This window comes from Dipteris shenzhenensis, chromosome 1, assembly GCF_047967505.1.
Source record: "Dipteris shenzhenensis isolate YYH24624 ecotype China chromosome 1, Dip_SZ_1.0, whole genome shotgun sequence".
NCBI lineage: Eukaryota > Viridiplantae > Streptophyta > Polypodiopsida > Gleicheniales > Dipteridaceae > Dipteris > Dipteris shenzhenensis.
Genome location: NC_141596.1, coordinates 69,851,177 through 69,860,962, shown reverse-complemented (window position 1 = coordinate 69,860,962; position 9,786 = coordinate 69,851,177). Strand labels below are relative to the sequence as shown.

General features: G+C 39.0%; 1 pseudogene across 1 annotated transcript; it reads left to right on the top strand.

Annotated features, from left to right (window-relative positions):
* The first annotated feature begins 577 nt into the window (after nucleotides 1–577).
* LOC147906296 (transmembrane 9 superfamily member 11 pseudogene) lies at nucleotides 578–3,866 on the top strand (annotated as a pseudogene). Its single transcript, XR_015541382.1, has 2 exons — nucleotides 578–778; nucleotides 1,263–3,866. The product of XR_015541382.1 is annotated as a transmembrane 9 superfamily member 11 pseudogene (transcript).
* The last annotated feature ends 5,920 nt before the right edge of the window (nucleotides 3,867–9,786 follow it).

Here is a 9,786-nt window from a genome sequence, read left to right as displayed (position 1 = left end):
AGCACCTCTACATAGCTCCTTCTAGAGCTCTCTATTGCCCAAAATGATAATAGAGCTCCTTAGAGCATGTGGTTATGTTTTGGGTTTTCTCATTTTGTATGACGTTTGGCCGAATAAGATCACTCATAAAATCTTAAAAGAGACTTATTTAGGTAATAGTTATTTTGCCTCCATTGCAGGCAAAGTTGCAAAACGCAATTAGACTGTAGCTACTTAATTTTGGCCTTGAGAGAAGTCCGTCAAGGTTTGGTACATGTTTGCTAATGCTATGATCATTTCAATCGAAATAACAAACATCGTGGACTAGTTAATTGTCACAAGAAGAGATGGGGTAAGTCTAGTAGGACTTGAGATCAAAATGACCCTTGATTCGAAGTGAGATAAATTGAAGGAAATGCATAGGGAGCCTTAAAGAGAAATCCAAATTTAATCTCCATGATTCACAACATTTTTGCATGAATTGAGGAAATAGGGTTACGATCGACACAATTGAAGGATAGGATCATTGAGTGATCCATTCATGACAAGATTAATTAAGAAATTTTCCCTGTCAAAGTGAGTAGGAAGGGAAAGACTAACCACCTTGGCAATATTGTAGTCTCATATTTTTTGGGGGTTTTCACGACCGTGTGTGTGTGTTGCGACGAGCGACGAGCGACGTGAAAGGGGAGGATCGAGGACAGACCCCGTCTCCTCCTGCGCCTTAAGCCTTGCCTTCCTCGCATGCTGCTGCGTCCCACAGCCTGCCTCCACGTTTCGCATCGTCCCCCCTAGCCAGGTACTTGCTTCTCTTTTTCTCGTTTCCCTTATCTATTTTCCTTTCTTGTTCATAGGCCCGTTTTGGGCAGGACCTTTGCATCGTCCCGATCTGGTGGAGTGTTCTCCACTTTCCTTCCTGGAGCTTCATCCTACGGCATAGGCCCGTCGGATTCATTGGAACTGTCGGATTTTAGAATTCTTTATTCCATCTTGTAAAATGCGGACCGTGGTTGAGGAAGAACGGACAAATTTCATGTTTCCATCTTTCCGATCTTGTAAAATGCGGACCGTGGTTGAGAAAAAACGAACCTTTTGTGAGCACGAAGATCTGACTACGATCTTGCGAGGAGGCACAAGGCATTTATAGCATCGAAGTAGTTCATTCAACAATAGAGAGATTTTAGAAGCTGGGCGGTAGGACGGGGGAGGAGCTAAACATACTAGCTTCTCTCTCTCTCTCTCTCATATTGTGCGTGTGCGTTTGTGTGTATGTTTGTGTGCAGAGTACAGGAGATCGGACGTCAGGATTCCGGATCCAAGATGGGTACCCCCAAAGCTACTTTTCTGGGGGTTTGTTTCTATGGTGTTTGCATTTTGGCCATTATGGCAAGAGATGTGCCGAGCGCCGAGGCTTTCTATTTGCCTGGCAGTTACATGAAGATATTTCCGGCCAAGGAAGTTCTCACGGTGAAGGTAAACTCCATCACATCCATTGAAACGGAGCTACCGTTCAGCTATTACAGTCTGCCGTACTGCAAACCACAGGGAGGCGAGCAGCACAGTCCTGAGAATTTAGGGGAACTTCTGATGGGAGATCGGATCGAGAATTCTCCCTACAAATTTTACATGAATACGAATGAGTCCAGCGTTTACCTTTGCACTACGACAAAACTCAGTGCAGATTTGGTAAAGGTCTTAAAGCAGCGGATCAATGACCTTTATCAAGTGAACATAATGCTGGACAATTTGCCTGCCATCAGGTATACCAAAGTAGGGGATAACGTTCTTCGATGGACAGGCTTTCCTGTGGGTTACTTTGATGACGTTCAGACCAAGCAGCACTGCATTATCAACCATCTGAGGTTTACCGTCTACATCCATGAATATGTAGACTCTGGAGTGGGTGCCATTATGGGCAGCGGGGATAGTTTGGATGTGGTTCCCACCGGCTCAGGTAAAAACTCATCTGGTTTTCAGGTTGTGGGCTTTGAAGTTCATCCTTGCAGCCTGCGCCACAATGATAAAGACACCATTGCCAAGCTCAACATGTATGACAAGATATCCCCAAAAATAAATTGTGAGGAGAGTGAACAGCAATTTGTGATTGAAGGTGAACCAATTTCCTTTTCTTATGAAGTAAATTTCGTAAAGAGTGACATCCGCTGGCCTTCACGTTGGGATGCATATCTCAAGATGGAAGGTGCTCGAGTGCACTGGTTTTCAATCTTGAATTCACTTATGGTCATCACATTTCTTGCCGGGATTGTTTTTGTTATTTTCCTTCGCACCATACGCCGTGACCTGACTAAGTATGAAGAACTCGACAAGGAGGATCAAGCTCAAATGACGGAAGAACTCTCTGGATGGAAGTTGGTTGTGGGGGAGGTATTCAGAGCCCCACCACACTTCGAGTTACTTAGCATCATGGTTGGAGATGGGGTACAGATCACGGGCATGGCTGCTGTGACGATCTTATTTGCAGCTTTTGGGTTCATGTCTCCAGCCTCACGTGGCATGCTTTTAACTGGCATGATTATACTTTATCTTATTCTTGGAATTGCTGCTGGGTATGTAGCAGTGTGGCTCTGGAAAACAATGAAAGGAGACTCTACTGGTTGGAGATCAGTTGCATGGCGTGTAGCGTGCTTTTTCCCTGGCATTGTGTTTGGCATCCTCATGGTACTGAATTTCCTTCTTTGGGCCAGTAAAAGTACTGGTGCTATTCCCATATCTCTCTTCTTTATCCTTCTTGCACTTTGGTTTTGTATATCTGTGCCTTTGACAATGTTGGGAGGCTTTTTTGGAGCAAGGTCAGGGCATATTCAGTACCCTGTGCGGACGAATCAAATCCCAAGAGAGATACCTCCACAGAAGTACCCTTCATGGCTGCTGGTTCTAGGGGCTGGGACATTACCGTTCGGGACTCTTTTCATTGAGCTCTTCTTTATTATGTCTAGCATCTGGCTCGGCAGGGTCTACTATGTTTTTGGATTTCTCTTTGTGGTGATGGTTCTACTTGTGATCGTTTGTGCCGAGGTGTCTGTCGTACTCACCTACATGCATCTGTGTGTGGAGGATTGGCGCTGGTGGTGGAAATCCTTCTTTGCATCAGGCTCGGTCGCTCTTTATGTTTTCTTATATGCTGTCAATTACTTGGTGTTTGATCTCAGAAGTCTCAGTGGGCCGGTCTCGACAGCTTTGTACTTGGGGTATTCAGTGTTAATGGTTCTGGCAATCATGCTGGCTACTGGGACCATTGGGTTCTTGACATCTTTCGGCTTTGTTTTCTATCTATTCTCTTCTGTCAAACTAGATTGATGGATGGCGTTGGAAGAAGATATACTTACAGCAATTCAGCAGCAGAGCAGGTGCATCATATCACACTTATTTTTCACCAATGTTGGGCCTAAGAGGTGGGATTTCTGATCTCCTCTTCACAGTGCAGCTTCATGGCTGTGCTTTATTCCTGTTGTGTCATGGCTTAAATCTCCCAGCTAGCACAGCCAGGCATAGTAGGAAATCATTGGTAGACTGAGGTCTTTCCTTCCAGGTAAGTGAACAGTAAAAACTCCAGTGTTTCAGCACTGCTACTTCGGTGTACTGTGGAAAGGCTTGCTTTTACTACTGTCTTTTCGGAATTTAGGTTCAACTATCTTTGTGAGCAGAATTGGAGCAACTTCCCTCTTTTTAACGGCACAAGCAAAGCCTGCCACCGTCTGTAGTAATGTTTGAATCATGCTGTCTTACGTTGTTTGTCTTGGCACAACTCAGTTTTAAGTAACCATTCATTTTTGGACAAGATTGTTGTAAAGGTCAGATCTATTCTACAAAAGGTTCGTCCACAATACAAATAAATATTTTGACAAGCTGAGAGTTATTGTTTGCTTGACTGCTATTCTTGAATGAGTCATAGCCCACTTGCATTAGGTTACTCCTTAAATATAGCAACTCCATCCCTTTATTAGAGGGCGACCCTTATAGCTCAGCTTAAACAGTGTTATATTTATGTTTGCATCTTCTTTATGTTCTTCAAATATATGCCCTTTTATTTTTAGCAATGCTAAATTTAGCAAGCAAGAATGCATTTCTATTTATACTTTCATTGCTCCACCTTTTAGTAAAGACTTTAGTATCTTTAGCTTATATAAAGAAGAACCTATGTACTCTGCACAAGTTTGGTAAATGAACATTTGACCATGTGATAACTTCATCAAGGAGTTCATTAACCAATCTTTCCCCCCAAGCTATTGTCATATAGACTTACTGTTATAATCTTGAAGATGAATTGCTCCTTTTTATTTTGAGACCTTACTTTACAGAGTTCTGAAGTAGTTCTACAATTTTCTTGCCATAATTTATACCATATTTGAAGAAAACAAACTTATTAAACCTCCGGTTACCTTCTCCTAAGTTGAAGTATCTTGTAGTCACTTAGCCAATTTTTCATATATTGTATGTCTTGTTCTTTTCTCCTTTTTCAAAATTTAGAAATATTTAATTTTCATGGTGGCTCTTCTACATCCTTTTGCTAGAGCCAATTTGCAAGTAAGTTTTGTAAGTATTAGGAATGAGACATTTATTAAGGGTTTTGGAAGTCTCACGCACTTTTACATTGGCTCTTTTGCAAATTTGTCTTTTTCTGCAATGAGCTTTCAGAAATCTGTAAATTTTATTTTTCTAATTGACGCCCTAGATTGAAGTCTACATTAGCATGATTGGTTCAAGATAAGATGTGTTGCTATCCACCCATCTAGCATAACTTATGCTCCTACAATAATGTTATTGGTATGAGGAGTATTTGGTGTTAGTATATAGTGGCTAGAACTCCTTTCAGCTCAATATAGTTCTAAGGGACTACACTACGGTACTTGAGAAATACTACTTTTAGTTGGTAACAGCATTGAGAGAAAGCACTTTGAGTTGATAGGAACTTGTCAAGGAAATTATTGATGGCTTCCATTGTTTGAGTGTTTCTTTTGCATTAGCTCTTGTTGAGGCCTCCTTGCTATACAAAGAAAATCCCTATAATGTGAGGGAAAGAGAGGAGAGAAGGGAGGGGAAATAGAGAGAGAAGGGAAAGAGAGAAGGGGAGAGGGGAGGGAAAATAGAGAGAGAAGGGAAAGAGAGAAGGGGAGAGGGGAGGGAAAATAGAGAGAGGAGGGAAAGGGAGAAGGAGAGAGGTTAGAGAAAATAGAGAGAGAGAGAGAGAGAGAGAGAGAGATTTGAAGAAGACCTCAAGGGTCTATGACACAGAGTACAAACATCAAAAAGTGACTTACTACATTTGGATAGCTAAAATGTGTTGAATTCTACGGATCTAAATAAAAATGTGTACATATTATCTCATGAAGAGAGTGAGCAAGATAGCCAATAAGAGTTTAACAACATAGAAGAGATTAGAGACAAAAAAATGTGTTTAATTCTATGGATCTAAATATAAATGTGTTGAACTCTAAGGATCTAAATAAGAGTTTAACCATAGAATTTCATATTAGAGACCCAAAAATGTGTTGAATTCTAAGGATCTAAATAAAGGGTCACCACACTAGAAATAGAAGAGAGTGTGGACATACCACCTTAAGATGGTTATTTACCCCCAAAAAAGTTATAAAAAACATTTAAGATTCAATAAATAAATGTGATAATTGTGTGTACGCGAGCATACGCGTGCTCGCATGTGTGTTCATCCTATATAAAGACACTAGTCATGCCAACCTTTCCTTCTCTTCTAGTCACTTGCTCAACCCAAGTTGCCTAGGTTTGGAGCTTGTCGAGCTCAACGAATTCATTTAGGTGCTATTGAAGAGCGTTCGACTCCCCGAGTTGATGCTCTCGGTTGTGACTCACAGACTTGTAGCCAAGAATTCCAAATGCACGACCATCTCCAAGCTATAGGCCATGTGGAAAGGGGTAAGGGTTGTTGTGACCTTATAGGATGTCCTCTACACCCAAAGGGATGAATTTAACTTGAAATCCTAATCCTATCAATTATCTTCGTGAGGATGTCTTCAACACCTTGTGTGTTGTCTCGACCTACCCATAATGCTGATGGTAGCATGTTGTTGCCACTTGGTGTATGACCATGAACTCCATGACCAAGATGGTGAACACACAGTTAATGAAATGTGTACCTAGATCGTTAATGAACTCGATTGGGATGCCTATCTCTAAATGATGTATTCATAATAACTTAGCTATGCTTCAAGCCGAGTTGTCCCTTAAGGCCTTGGCTTCAACCCATTTAATTGCACAGTTTGTACAAGATTAAAATTGTTTTAGTGAATTGAGCCACTTGCTTGGATGGACCCATTAGTCTAGACCCCATCTTTGAAATGCTTCCCAAGGTAAGCTTGACTATATCGGGGCAGACGATCCTATGGTAGGGGTCTTCTTGCCCTTCTTTGATCATGTCTCAAATCATGCTAGGTTGACAAGTGGCTCTAAAAAGTATGCTCCATCTTGCAAGACCTTCCTTATTGTGAGCTTGACACCAAAGTGGCCATCTGTGAGGCCTCAGTGGGCCTTGGTGACAACCGCTACTCATTCATGGGGTAGCAACCATCTTAGGAATACTCCATCTGCTCCTTGTTTGTAGAGTTGTCCTTTGATCAATCTATTTTATGAAGCCTTCAATGTCAGTTTCCTCTATCCTTATCAGAGCATTTCTTTAGGGAACATGGGGAGGAACAAGTAGTTCAATAGTTCCTGGTACTCGAACTCGAGAATATCTACTGCGCATCGGGATGCTATCCCTCCGTCTTCTTCAGGTGCTCCACCACTACATGGGACTTCCCTAGTTTATGTATGATTTTGAAATTGAATTCTTATAAAAGGATGATCCAACGCCCTAGATAACAGTTTTGTTAATGAGATATTGCAAATCTAAATGATCATCACGAGCCGCTCATCTAGCTATGTCAAGATGCTATTGATTACCTAGCTAGATGCATCTGCATCAACATGGAAATTAACATCCCACCTCAGCTGTCAAAGTATGGAGGTCAACCTTGCTCATTCCTTCAACTCCTTGAAGGCAACTATGTGATCTTCATCCCAATGGAAATCTCACTTTCTTTGTAAGTTCATACAAGGGGGCAACCACATGGGCGAATCTTTAATAAACTTGTGATGAAAACTTATGAATCTAATGAACAATTGGAGTTGTGTCAGGTCATTTGGCTCGGGCATTCTTTCAAAATCTCAATCTTGGAGTGCTTAGTCATGGGGATACTACATGATCAAGTAGTATGCCTGATTTTATATATAAGAAGCATTTGGATGGCTTAAGTGAAATCTCTACTTCTTTACACTTTCTAAAACTTTCTTAAGATAAAACAAAAGTGTCAGAATCATTCTTCCTTAGTTTAAACACAAAAGTCATCTAGATAGAGTGCGAGGAATTTTGTTAGGTACTCGGTGATTTTTTATGCCGTGAATCTTTGGAAGGAGGATGGCACATCCTCAATCCGAATGGCATGACATTGCATGCATACAAAGCCCACTTGGTTATAGATGCTATCTTTTACTGGTCCTCCTTAACAATGGATATTTGATTGTATGCGTTGTAGTTGTCCATGGATGAGTACATTTCACACATAGTTACCTAGTCTGAAATGCTATCTATGAAGAGGAGCAGAAAGGGGGTCTAGTATAGTCTGATCATTGAGCTTGTGGTAATCCACACAAACTTGGAGCTTCTTATTTGGACCACTCATGGGGTTGGTAGCCTTTAACCTCGGCTTGGGTCTCACTTGTAGTCTAATAATAAGATGCATTATTTGTTACTAATGCAATAACATTATCGCTACGATCAATCTTACAAATTGCTCTTTCATACACTTTATAGATGTAAGGTGATTCTTTTTCTTTTAGAGGAGTATCGATACTCTCTAAAAACATTGTTCCCTTTGGAGTAATGCACATTACATTTATTAAGGGTTTGGCTTGCTTATCAAAAGCAAGAGCACATTCATATGTTGGGATAAAATTGAGAATCTTCTTTTAAATACATTTCACCACTGTCCTTTTTACTTCTCATTTTATTATAATTTGGCAAGACAAAACTTGGTCTTGCGCATGACTTTAATGCATTACAGAATATCTCGTCTCTCATGAAATTGAATGCAATACCATTCTTTACAAAAGCTTCCGTCCATCTCAAGTGCTCTTCAAGCACTTGTTGCCTTTGCAAACCACTCTCCATGGATGTTTGTCCTACCTTTTTCCTCTTTTTATCTTGACTCTAATTTTAAGCATCCTGCACCCCCTATGATCCACTTTCCAATAGATCTGCATCATCCACTACATGTCCCGCATTTGAAGGCTCTCCCACTTCTTCATTTTCATCGACCTCAATGCATAAGGAACTACATCGGAGGGAGGGCATGTATGAGGGACTTTAACTTTTCTAAGTACGACTTGCATATTGGAAATACATCGGATGGAGGGCATGTACAAGCTTCAACATCCATGCCAATCCCTAAGAAATGTTGCTTAATGTGAGTAAATACGCTAGTAAACTTATGCTCACAAGATTTACACTATACAAATGAGACAGAGGTATGCACTTTTCGTATTTCCGTCATGTATGACCAAATTTTACTATGCACCATACTTCTGAAGTAACAAACAAAAACATAAACAAAAAACATAAGTTCCAAAGGTAACAATACAAATTATTATATTTGAACTCATTAACTATTGAGAAAGCATACATATTAAAACACACATGTGAGAATGCAATTTGATTAAAGATTGTATATCCGATTTAAAGAATATATGTATGCTTTCAACAGAGTAAAAGTTGTAAATAATCATGCATTCACCTACTATGGAAAGAATATAACAGATATTCACACAAAGTCTATTGAAAGATTATGAAATATATCCATTCATTGACGCATTATTGAAATAAAGGAGACTATTCATTCAAAAGTAAGTGTAGGAATGCCATTACTTAAAATACATCTATTCATTCAAAGAATAGGGAATATTCATTCAAAAGTAAGTGTAAGAATGTTATTATTTAAAAGTTCATCCACATATTGTTGAAAGAATACATATTTATTCTTTCAATAGCAAGCGTAAGAACTCTAATTAAGAGGGCAAATAGTTACCCATTCATTTACATCCAATTCAGGGAATAAATATATTCCCTAAAGAGTAAGTATAAGAAATAAATATATTCCCTAAAGAGTAAGTATAAGAATGTATCTTGACAAATACAAAAATGCAAATTGTAAAGCATGAATATTTACATACTATTGAAATAAAAAAAAATGCTCATTCAAAAGTACATGTAAGAATTTTTATACTTAAAAGTTCATTCACATAACATTGAAACAACACATATATATTTTTTCAACAGTAACTGTAAAAACTCTAATTAAGAGTGCAGATATTTCAAATAGTTATGCATTCATCCACATCCAATTGAAAGAATAAATATATTCTCTCAAAAGTAAGTGTAAGAATGCACATTGTGAAACATTCATTTACATACTATTGAAAAACATAAAAAATATTCATTCAAAATCAAGTGTAAGAATGCAATAATTAAAAGTCCATCCAATTGAAAGAATACATATATATTCTTTCAATAGTACGTGCAAGAACTCTAATATCATAAAGATGCAACACATTCATTCACATAATATTGAAAGAATATAATATCTCTTAATAATAAGTGTAAGAATGCAAATTGTGAATGACTATATTTTAAAAATTTCCCATATTTCACAACTAATTTCATAAAGATGCAACACATTCATTCACATAATATTGAAAGAATAGAATATCTCTTAATAA